This window comes from Panthera pardus, unplaced genomic scaffold (genome assembly GCF_024362965.1).
Source record: "Panthera pardus isolate Hobbes unplaced genomic scaffold, ASM2436296v1 HiC_scaffold_10, whole genome shotgun sequence".
Lineage (NCBI taxonomy): Eukaryota > Metazoa > Chordata > Mammalia > Carnivora > Felidae > Panthera > Panthera pardus.
The window spans coordinates 80855631-80868132 of NW_026526655.1; the positions used below are offsets into that span (position 1 = coordinate 80855631).

The following is a 12502-nucleotide window of genomic DNA, read 5'->3' on the forward strand; positions in this document are numbered from 1 at the left end:
AGCAAAGAGTTTTCTTCACTGTAACTATAAAGCTTTTAAAAACTCTGAGAGGAAAGGGAAAAATTCCCTTCTTTAGACAGGACAGTAATGAAAGTGTGGCCACAAACTCAATATCATCCGATGTCACCATCACTTTGTTTTTCTGACCTCCACATTAAAGGAGCCGCGACTTCTGTCTTCTCTCCCAAAATGGACATCAGAACTCCCACACATTAGCGCAAAGTAATACCCCACCCACAACACAAGGCAGTCTGAAAATGCACAGAGAAACATGCCCTCCCATAAGAAATGAACAAGAACCTGTGCAGTGTGCCTAGGATATCAGCTCCAAATTATCAGGAAAGGAAGAGTAAGTCTGGAGACTATGACTGCCAACTAGATTTGTTGTCTGTTTTTGGATTCTTACAATGGCTAACATTATAACTATTTACATCCTTGCTTTGGGCTAGTTATATTTAACCTTTCCCTGACTCAGTCTCCTCATCTATAAAATAGCATAAGTAATAATACCTACATCAAAGGATCATTGTGAAGATTAAATGAATTAGTAGTTGTAAACCACTTAGAACCAGGTAAACAGTACATGAGTATTACCTTTTAATTTTAATCTAACAACATATAACTAGTTTAATCTTCTATTTCCTTAATAAATAATTACTTACTACTATAAATGATGAAGAAACTCCTATCATTCTGTTTCCTGGTAACTACCTTCTTTTCCCTTTGATCTTAGTTACATTATTACAATTTTTATACCTTTAAGTAATATAGTTTTATAGCATTATAAAATTTACATCTATTCCTTGATTTATCAGCTTTAAATAATACAACACTGACATATGATACAAAAGAAACTCAGAAAACATCTATGGGGTAATTTCAGACTCACTGGGCCCACTGTTAAATGGACTTGGGTCAACCCTCTATTTATCACCCAATGTCCATATGACTCTACTTTGAGGGTGGGTATCACAGTGACATTCTGGGAACTTTAGGGAATAGTGTCACCTCAGAGCTGGCATCCAATAATCTCTTAATGATCTGGGCATCTCTGTTTGTCTTAAGTATATTTATCCTGTTAAAGATGGGAGTTTTCATTAGAAGAAGGCTGAGGGAGAGGATTTTCACAATAGCTACTTGTTCTAGGTATCTATGGCTACATATCAACTCTAAATTTAGAAGCTTAAAAGAACAAATAATTATCATGACTCAAATTTCTGTAGTTTGAATAGGCTCCAGTGGGTAATTCTTGCTTAGAGTCTCCCATGCATTATAGTCAGATAGGACTAGAGTTGGAGGCATCTAAAAGCTAGACTTGGTTGGCCATCCACAATGGCTTTCTCATTCACAGGCCTGGCACCTTGGTGCTTGTTGGCCTTTCTCTCTCTCTCATAGCAGTCTCAGGATAGTCACATTTCTTACATGGTGGCTGGCTTCCAAGAGGCAAGAAACAAGCATGTAGGCCAGTTAAGAGCTATACCTGGAACTGGTACAGGGACATTACTGCCATATTCTATTGGTCAAAGCAGTCACAGAGCCCACTCAGATTCAAGGGACTCAAGAAATAAATTCCCTCTCCACATGAAAGAGTGTTCCCTTGATGGGGGAGGTCAGATTACACAAGAGAATGTGGATTGGGAGATCTACCACACTGTTTGTGATACTAGTTTATACTATCTAGCTTCTCCTTCATTCCAGGGATCCTGGGTTTGTGAGCTTCCTAAAAAACGTGAATGGACAAAGGTTATAACCCTTTTGGAGGCTAAAGTCAAGCCTCAGCTCACCAAATCTCAGGAGGTTTTTGGGTTTTTTTTAATGTTTATTGGCGGTGGGGGGGAGGGCAGAGGGGTAGAAAGAGAGGGAGACAGAGGATCCCAAGTGGGCTCTGCACTGACAGCAGAGACCTTAATGTGGGGCTTGAACCAATAAACCATGAGATCATGACCTGAGTCAAAGTCAGATGCTTAAGCAACTTAGCCACCCAGGTGCCCGTGAGGAGGTTTTAAATCATACAAATAGGTTCTTTGGGGGTTGTCATATCCACGAATAAAATTGTCAGTCCTTTGGCAAGATTAATTAAGAATAAAGGATAGGGGCACCTGGGTGGCTCAGTCAGTTGAGTGTCCAACTCTTGGTTTCAGCTTAAGTCATAATCCTAGGGTTGTGGGATCAAGTCCTGGATGCGGCTCCACAGCCTGCTTAAGATCCTCTCTCTCATCTGTGAAAAGTGAAAGTTTGACTTCCTCCTTGCCGATTTGGATGCCTTTTATTTCTTTGTGTTGTCTGATTGCTGAGGCTAGGACTTCCAACACTATGTGCAATAACAGTAGTCAGAGTAAACAACCTTGTTGTGTTCCCGACCTTATGGGGAAAGCTTTCAGTTTACCCCATTGAGGATGATGTTAGCAGCAGGTCTTTCGTATATGGCCTTTATGATCTTGAAGTATGATCCTTCTATCCCTACTCTCTTGAGGGTTTTTATCAAGAAAGGATGCTGTATTTCGTCAAATGCTTTTTCAGCATCTATTGAAAGGATCATGTGGTTATCCTTTCTTTTATTAATGTGATGTATCACATTGATTGATTTGTGGATATTGAACCAGCCCTGCATCCCAGGAATAAATCCCACTTGATCGTGATGAATAATTCTTTTAATGTATTGTTGGCTACAGTTTGCTAGTATCTGTTGAGAATTTTTGCTTCCATGTTCATCAGGGAAATTGGTCTGTAGTTCTCCTTTTTAGTGGGGTCTCTGTCTGGTTTTGGAATTAAGATAATGTGGCTTATAAAATGAGTTTGGAAGTTTTCCTTCCATTTCTATTTTTTGGAACAGTTTCAAAAGAATAGGTGTTAACTCTTTAAATGTTTGATAGAATTCCCCTGGAAAGCCATCCAGCCCTGGACGCTAGTTTGTTGGGAGATTTTTGATTACTGATTCAATTTCTTTACTGGTCTGCTCAAATTTTCTACTTCTTCCTGTTTCAGTTTTGGTAGTTTATATGTTTCTAGGAATTTTCCCATTTCTTCCAGATTTCCCAATTTGTTAGCATATAATTGCTCATAATATTCCTTTAATATTGTTTGTGTTTCTCTCTTCTTTCATTCATGATTTTATTTATTTGGTCCTTTCTTTTTTCCTTTTGATCAATATGGATAGGGGTTTATCAATTTTGTTAATTCTTTCAAAGATCCAGTTCCTGGTTTCATTGATCTGTTCTACCAGTTGTTTTGTTTTGTTTTGTTTTTGCTGTCAATATCATTGATTTTTGCTCTAATCTTTATTATTTCCCTTCTCCTGCTGATTTTGGGCTTTATTTGCTATTCTTTTTCCAGCTCTTTTGGTGTAAGGTTAGGTTGTGTATTTGAGACCTTTCTTCCTTCTTGAGGAAGGCTGGGATTGCTATATACTTCCCTCTTATGACTGCCTTTGCTGCATACCAGAGGTTTTGGGCTGTCATGTTTTCATTTTCAATGGCTTCCATGTACTTTTAAATTTCCTCTTTACTTTATTGGTTAACCTATTCATTCTTTTAGAGGATTATCTTTAATCTCCAAATATTCATGGTCTTCCCAAATTTTTTCTTGTGGTTGATTTCAAGTTTCATAGTGTTGTGTTCTGAAAATATGCAAGGTGTGATCTCCATCTTTTTTGTATTTGTTGAGGGCTGATTTGTGACCCAGTATGTGATCTATTCTGGAGAATGTTCCATGTGCACTTGAGAAGAATGTGTATTCTGCTGCTTTAGGATGAAATGCTCTGAATATATCTGTTAAGTCCATCTGGTCCAGTGTGTCATTCAGAGCCACTGTTTCCTAGCTGATTTTCTGCTCTATGTGGAAAACCCAAAAGACTCCACCAAAAACCTGCTAGAACTGATACATGAATTAAGCAAAGTCACAGGATATAAAATCAATGTACAGAAGTCAGTTGCATTTCTATACCCCAATAATGAAGCAGCAGAAAGAGAAATCAAGGAATCAATCCCATTTACAATTGCACCAAAAATAAATAAATTATTATTAGGAATAAACCTAACCAAAGAGGTGGAAAATCTATACACTGAAAAGCTTATGAAAGAAATTGAGGAAGTCACAAAAAAAATGGAAAAACATTCCATGTTCATGGATTAGAAGAACAAATTTTGTTAAAATGTCAATACTACCCAAAGCAATCTATATATTCAATGCAGTCCCTATCAAAATGACATCAGCATTCTTCACAAAACTAGAACAAACAATACTAAAATTTGTATGGAACCATAAAAGACCCTGAATAGCCAAAGAAATATTGAAAAACAAATCCAAAGCTAGAGGCATCACAACTCCAGACTTTAAGCTGTACTACAAAGCTGTAATCATCAAGACAGTATGATACTGGCACAAAAACAGACACATAGATCAATGGAACAGAACAGAGAACCCAGTTACCAGAAATTGACCCACGAACATATGGCCAGCTAATCTTTGACAAAACAGGAAAAAATATCCAATGGAAAAAAGACAGTTTCTTCAACAAATGGTGTTGGGAAAATTGGACAGCGACATGCAGAAGAATGAGCCTGGACCACTTTCTTGCACAATACACAAAAATAAACTCAAAATGGATAAAAGACCTAAACATAAGACAGGAAGCCATCAAAATCCCAGAGGAGAAAACAGGCAGCAACCTCTTTGACCCCTGTTGCAGCAACTTCTTACTTGACATGTCTCTGGAAGCAAGGGAATTAAAAGTTCATTAAAATGAACTACTGGGACCTCATGAAGATAAAAATCTTCTGCACAGGAAAGGAAACAATCAACAAAACTAAAAGGCAACTGATGGAATGAAAGAAGATATTTGCAAATGAAATATCAGATAAAGGGTTAGTATCCAAAATCTATAAAGAACTTATCAAACTCAACATACAAAAAACAAATAATCCAGTGAAGAAATGGGCAGAAGAGATGAATAGACACTTTCCCAAGAAGACATCCAGACGGCCAACAGACACATGAAAAGATGCTCAATTTCACTCATCATCGGGGAAATACAAATCAAAACCACAATGAGATACCACCTTATACCTGTCAGATTGGCTAAAACTAACAACTCAGACAACAACAGACATTGGTGCAGAGAAAGAGGAACCTTTTTGCACCACTGATGGGAATGCAAACTGGTGCAGCCATTCTGGAAAACAGTATGGAGGTTCCTCAAAATATTAAAAATAGAACCATCCTATGATCCAGCAATTGCACTACTAGGTATTTATCCAAAGGATAAAGGAGTGCTGATTCATAGGGGCACAGGCACTCCAATGTTTACAGCAGCACTATCAACAATAGTTCAAGTATGGAAGGAGTCCAAACGTCCATCAACTGATGAATGGATAAAGAAGATGTGATGTATATATATACACAACGGAATATTACTAGGTGATCAAAAAGAATGAAATCTTGCCATTTGAAAAAATGTGTATGGAACTAGAGTGTACTATGCTAAGCGAAACAAGTCAGAGAAAGACAAATATCATATGATTTCACTCATATATGGAATACAAGATACAAAACAGATAAACAAAAGGGAAGAAAAAAATAATATAAAACCAGAGCAGGAGACAAACCATAAGAGACTCTTAAATACAGAGGAAAAACTGAGGGTTGCTGGTAGGGTGCTGGGTTTGGGGAAGGGCTAATGGGGTGATGGGCATTTATAAAGGAGGACACTTGTTGGGATGAACACTGGGTGTTATATGTGAGTGATGAACCACTAAATTCTATTCCTGAAATTATTATTACACTACATGTTAACTAACTTGGATTTAAATTTTTAAAGATAATTTTTTTAAAAAAAGATTCTCTCTCCTCTCCCTCTGCCCCTCTCCCTTGCTCATGTGATCTCTCTTTCCCTCTAAAATAAATATATAAATAAATAAAAGAGAAAAGATACATCAATGTTAGGAATAAAAGAAGGAGGATAATAACAGATAAAGATGTTTCAAATTGCAAAGTGAAGGTATGAAAAATTTTCTCTTAAAAAAATTGAAAATTCAGACAAACTAGAAAATTGACTAGAAAACTATAACTTACTACTGCTAGCTCAGTAATAAATAGAGAAACTTAACAGCCTTATAACCATTTAACAGGTATAATCAGTAATTAAAAATCTCCACTACTATCTCCCCTAAAAGCTTGCTCTAATAGTTTTATAGACAAGTTCTACCACAACTTCAAGTAATATGTAATTTTAATATTATGCAAACTATTCCAAAAAATAAGGGAAAAAAGGCAAAGTTCCCAGCTCATTCCATATAGCTAAAAATCTTGATACCAGCAATGTATATAAGATAATTCAAGAAAGTAAAATTATATACAAATATTTTTTAATATAAATGTAAAACCTCTGAATGGAATATTAGAAAACAATACCAGCAATGTCATAAAAATTAAAATATCATGACTAAATACTGTTCCAGGAATACATGGATTAATAAACTTCAGGAATTGTACTAATGTAACTTTCCACGTTAACAGAAAGAGAAAAACCAAACTCTTGAAAGGTTCAGAAAAATACTCAATGAGACCCAACAAATCTATAGCAAACAAGAAATAGAGGAAGCTTCTTCAATCTGATAAGGTATACTTATTGCAAGCCAGCAACAAACACACACTTAATAGCGCACTGCCTTTATAATTAGGAAATAGCCAGGGATTCTGTCACCATCCCTCCTTCAAATTGAACTAGGTACCTTTGCCAATACAATAAGAGAAGAAAAAAAAATAAAATATATAAAATTTCAGTGGAAGAAAAAATACTGTTACTATTCACAGAATATATAATTGTCAGCATAGCAGAGAATACACATAATTAAATTGATAACAAAGTTTAGCAAAGCAATGAGATAGCTGTAAGATCAATATATGAAATTCTCCATAATCATACAGAATTTAAAATGTGCATAATGTATAACCTAGGACTTCAACTTCTAAGTAACTCCCCTAGAAAATGTTCCACAAATATGAACAAGGGATACTTAAAGAATATTCAAAGTTCTGTCTATCAGTAGGGGAACAGGTCAACTACGACATGCATAGAATGGAATACTACACAGCAATTAAAATGAATGAACTACATATCTACATGAATACATCTCAAAACACTTTGTTGCATGAGAAAAGCAAGTTAAAAAAGAGCAGGGGTATGACCTTGGGCATGTTAATTAACCTCTTTGTGACTTAATTTCCTTATTTGTAAAATTAATAGTAGCACCTGCCTTCTAAGGTTAATATGTACAATATGCTTTAGAATAGTGCCTGACAGTAAATATTTAATAAGTGTTCACTGTTATGAAATGATGATGATGACAATGATGATGACAATAACATTTATATACTTTGTAAATATAGAACAATTCTAAATGTTGTTTATGTAAATATGTAAACATAAACAACTATACATGTTGTTTATGGATGATATACATGAAAATGGCAAAATGGAAATTTCACAATAATAATTCTAGAAAAGGGAGGAAGGAGAAATAAATAGAGTATGTATCTATATAGGTCTGTAATATTTTATTTTTGGTTTTGGTTTATTTTTCTTCCAAGTTTTTATTTAAACTCCAGTTAGTTAACATACAGTGTAATGTTACTTGCAGGTGTAGGATTTAGTGATTCATCACTTACATATGACACCCAGTGCTCATCATAAGTGCCCTCCTTAATACCCATCACCCATTTAACCCATCCCTCTTCCCACCTACCTCCCTCCCTATTTATTTTTTAATAAGAGATCTGAAGTCAATATAGCAAAAAGTTAAGATATTTAAGTCTCAGTGGTGGATGTGTGTTGTTTGGTTATATCATTTTCTGTATTTTTATATATTTGAAATATTTCATAAAAAAAATCAAAGGCAAGTAATAAATAAGATACTTCAAGATGTTAACAGTAATATGTCTGGGTTGTTGGATGGTGAATGTTTTTTGTTTGGTTGAATAGCTTTTCTTAATTTTCCAAATGTTCTAAATGAGAATGCATTTCTTTTATAATTAGACCCAAAGAAAAAGAGTTTTTTTAAAGCAAAGATAAAAATCCTTTTAATACTGAAGTCACCAGAGATCTGTTTCAAATAGATTAATCTTCACTTAGATGTCCTCTAATACAGACCAAATCTCTATATATTAAAAACTGCGTAACTTTAATAGCATATTTGATTTACTACATCAAAATGTATATTTACAAAATAAATATCTTTCTTTTGCCTTTAGTCCTTAAAGTTATAATTCACAAATAATTTATGGATGTTTGTCACCATCTTTATTATCATGATATGTCATTCCCTATAAATTTCACATTCCTGACAAAATGGTGGAAAGGGTACAGAAGATCTCTGAATGTATTTCTTAGAAAACTCACATTAATGACAACACTATAGATCTTCCCTAACCTCCTCATCTTGCTGTTTCATGTCTAAAAGCCCATCTAATCTAAAAATAAAACTGATCTGCAGAGACCTTATAATTTATCTTTTTCCATGATTACAATTTCTAATCTAACCAGCAGCAGTCCAAATTGAACTCTGATCCAAATGATCAATAGCCACATGTGACCCATTAGATGTGCGAATATTAAATCGTTTTTGGATAAGCGCTGTCCAAATGAAAAGCATATAATTACCATCTATTAACATATATGGAAGCCAATAACACAAAAATGCATAATGTGTAACACACAACCTATCAGAATTCCCTTCAATGACTATGTTAAGGTTAAATCTTATATTTTACATATGGATTAATACCAAATTATGATTTATGCCTTCAGGTGTTTATTATTAATAATATTGACCTAGGATACACAATGGGTAAATTTGTAAATAAAATAAATTTAATTTCTTATTCCATCCTTTTTTGTATGTGTGTGCTTCCTTAACATAAAAGTTTCACTACCTACTGTAGGAAGTAGCCATGGCCAATAAATAAAAGGATAATTAAAGTAGTTTGGTAAGAAAATAATTCCAACACATAGCTTACTTTTCATTTTTTCCCTGCAAAGAAAAAGCTTATACAGTTGTAGAAGTATATAATTATATAAAGAATAGAACTTACAGAAAAATGAGTCCAATCATCTGCCCTCAGTGTCAGAAAGAATAGCAATGAAGTTCTCTAAACATCCTATATTTAACAATGCAGTCTTTGGAAATTTTTCTTTATGAAAACCTAAACACCTAGGTTTACCTAGACAAGTAACTTTTATGGTCTATTTCCCAGTCTCCTTTGTGGCTAGTTCAAGGCTTTGTGACTGCACCCAGGACATTTGGATATAAGATAATGGTAGCCTACTTCCAAATCTCTTTTTCAAAACATCTAATGGATCTTCTAGGCATCTCACTGATGGGATGAGATCACATGGCCCAAATGCTGTAGCTGTAAGATGCAAGAGTTATCACCCAGCTACATGGACTTTGCACAAGCCAAAAATAAATTTTTATTATAGTAAGCCTCTCAAGTTTCTGGGTGTGCCTGTGACTACATCATAGCCTATCCTATTCAGGTTCATTTCAGGTATGAGCATAATGAGAAAAATTTTCCAACAGTCACTCCCACTTCCATCCCTTCCTCACCTCCCTGGCTCAGGCCCTGCTTCTCATCCAACAGTGCTTAATTCAGGGTCAGTAGCCTGTCCTCCTGGTCCCTAGATTTCTTTTTCTCCAACCCCATTTACAGATTTAGCCCCTAGACCTCCCTCATTTGTATTTGTATATTTCTGTTTTCTCAGGATCCTAAATTTTAATTCTCAAACCCCATTATCTCTCTTGTTCCAAAAATAGGTTTGAACAAGCTGCTCTTTACATGTCTGTGCATCTTTGCATGGAAGGGATAATTCCCTCTTCCCGTGCTCTGGATATACAGAAGCCATCTTATGGGACAAATTATGTGTCTGTTTTTAACAGAGGGGCAGAGAAGTCAGGTCTTCTACTTCAGGAGATTTCAGTCTTATTGAAAAAAAGAGTATGAAACTCTTTTTTCTGGTCTTTTTGGGGCAGGGCTAAGACTCTTATCTAAAGTCACTGTCTTTGCTTCTCCTATGATTGTTTCAGTGGTAAAGGTATTTCCAACAAAGCCTATTAAAAACATAGGGGAATCTACATAACTCACCCTCCAGTCCCAGTTTTAGTGGTTTAACCTTCTGAGTGATTGCTTGAAGAGATCTCCCCATTTCCTTTGCATCAGGACTCCTTTCACTAACCTTTCACTAAGTGATCATTTGATGAGATTTCCCCCACTTTCTCTGCAGTAAGACTCCACTTTTTTTCCCCCCTATCTTTTTACACAGGAACCATTTCAACAAACCTGCCATGTAGAGCTAAAGTCTTTCAAGCAAGATAAAGATTAGCCTGACCTTTCTTACATCAATTAATCAATATGGTTACACCACAGATTTACCTTTTAACCTTGGTGTTTCCACAGTGCAATATTAAAGCACGATTTGTGAGGTTGCTCCGTTTTATATATGGTTAAGAACAACCCTCTGTCTATGTGCTTTGATAAAGTGTCAGCATAACGCAACACCGGAGCAAAAGGAGGCTTTTATTGTCTTCATCAAAAACGGCTCTGTAAATCTAAGATTGAAGCAGCAATACCAACAAAGCCGGCTGACTGAAATTAACTGCTGGGCTCTGTTTGCAGATTCATGCTGTTGGAAAGGCCGTTGTTTGGGAATGCTCTGAAGGGTTGAATCATTTGATCTGAATTTCAGATACGAATATGTCATCGTTGCCAGTGTCAATAACCTCTTCTCCATTGTTGAAGCTTATCCCCAAGACAAACAAGAAGGGTTTGCTCTACCCTATCCTGAACCCCCAATTGCCACTTTCCTTTCTGCCTTAATCTGTATCACAGGTGAAAAATTTAGAGAAGGCAAAAATGCTGACACATCTCTGAATACTGGTCAAGTCCCTTCACTGAATCCATTTAATGGCAGAAAACACTACAGTTAAGTCCTCCACAGGGTCTTTATAGATAGAAAGATTTCCCCACCAAACCACAATGTGTTTAAACCGGTTTGTCTCAGAAAAGAATTACAGAATCTCTTTTTGAAAACGTTGTCCGGCCCTTATGCTTCACAAATGAGGAAACCGAGCTCCAGAAAACGACAGGTTCAGACCCAATATCTATAGATACTTAGTGGTAGACTTACCTTAGAAATCAGTCCAGTTTCTTCCCCGAATGCCTCGCTGAGACATTAGTTCTTAAGAATGCATTTAATTCTGTGATGATACTTGCAAACTTACCACTTCCTCAGAAGCCAGTAAAACTTCATGTTGAGGCTGGACATTTTCTTGGGGTTTGCTTGGCAGTGCTCCATTTTTACCAGTCCATCTGGATGTACCATCTTGCATCAGAAGAAAATTCACATTACAGCTCTGCCACTTACTAGTTGTGTGACCTCTGCCTTATTACTGTCTTAAAAAAAATAAAATAACCACCTCATGGGGCTCTTTGGAAGGTTGAAAAAATTAATTCACATAAAGCACTTAAAAACAGTATCTGGCACATAATAAGTATCATATAAGTGTTAGCTCTTATTGCTTCCATTCTTAGATTCTTCAGTGAATCTGGGGCATCACTATAGATTTATGATATTTTTTCCTTCATGAATCCTAAGTGTTTTATAATTCTTGACTCTTTTACTCTTAAAAACTGAGAACAAACTGAGGGTTGATGGGGTGTGGGAGGGAGGGGGGTGGGTACTGAGGAGGGCACCTTTTGGGATGAGCACTGGGTGTTGTACGGAAACCAATTTGACAATAAATTTCATATATTGAAAAAAAATAAAAATAAAAATAAATTTAAAAAAATATTTTCAGCCTATTAAGAGTCACACAATAAAATATACATAGGGTTGTTTTTTGCAAGTGTATGTTGTCATAAAAAAATATCAAACAACAGTTCACATTAAATGAGAGCCTACCGGGGATATTCAGAGTTTTCCCCAACAGTAGCCATGATTTGCTCCTTTTTAAAAAGATCTTTTGTTTTTATTTGTTCTACTGAATATGTCTAAGTTAAATCTAGTGCTTTGCATTTAAAAAAATAATAATAATTCTTGACTCTTTTACAGTGAATATATTGTAGAGTTCCTCAAGTTCATTTTGAACATTCACACAGGAGGCATTTGGAAGAGGTGCCATTTTTTTTGTGTATTGAAAACAAAAACAAACCACCAACACCCATCATTGCAGTCACATTCTGCTTCTTTTTGGGTGATTTACAAAGACTTAAGCTATCTCATTCCCAGGACATGCTGCCAGAAGTTGTTGAATGAATTTCACTTCACGGTCAACCTTTAAAGTATGCAAAGCACCACAGAATGCCAAGATCAAGTTCCCTGTGATCAGTGCACGAAGTGAACTTTACTATGGATTCTGTGATGTTCCCAAAGGCAATTTAATCATCCCCTTTAATAACAGAGCAATACCTTTCTCTGGAAACTGATTTGACCGATCATTAAAGTATGTCT

At 35.7% G+C, this 12502-nt stretch overlaps 1 long non-coding RNA gene across 1 annotated transcript in view; it reads right to left on the reverse strand.

Moving 5' to 3' along the window:
• LOC128778814 (uncharacterized) overlaps window positions 1-11366 on the reverse strand; it is a 147125-nt gene extending 135759 nt beyond the window's left edge. Inside the window, exon 1 of the long non-coding RNA XR_008424532.1 lies at window positions 11274-11366. This is a non-coding gene — a long non-coding RNA (uncharacterized LOC128778814). The remainder of the gene's footprint in view (window positions 1-11273) is intronic.
• Window positions 11367-12502: the final 1136 nt, after the last annotated feature.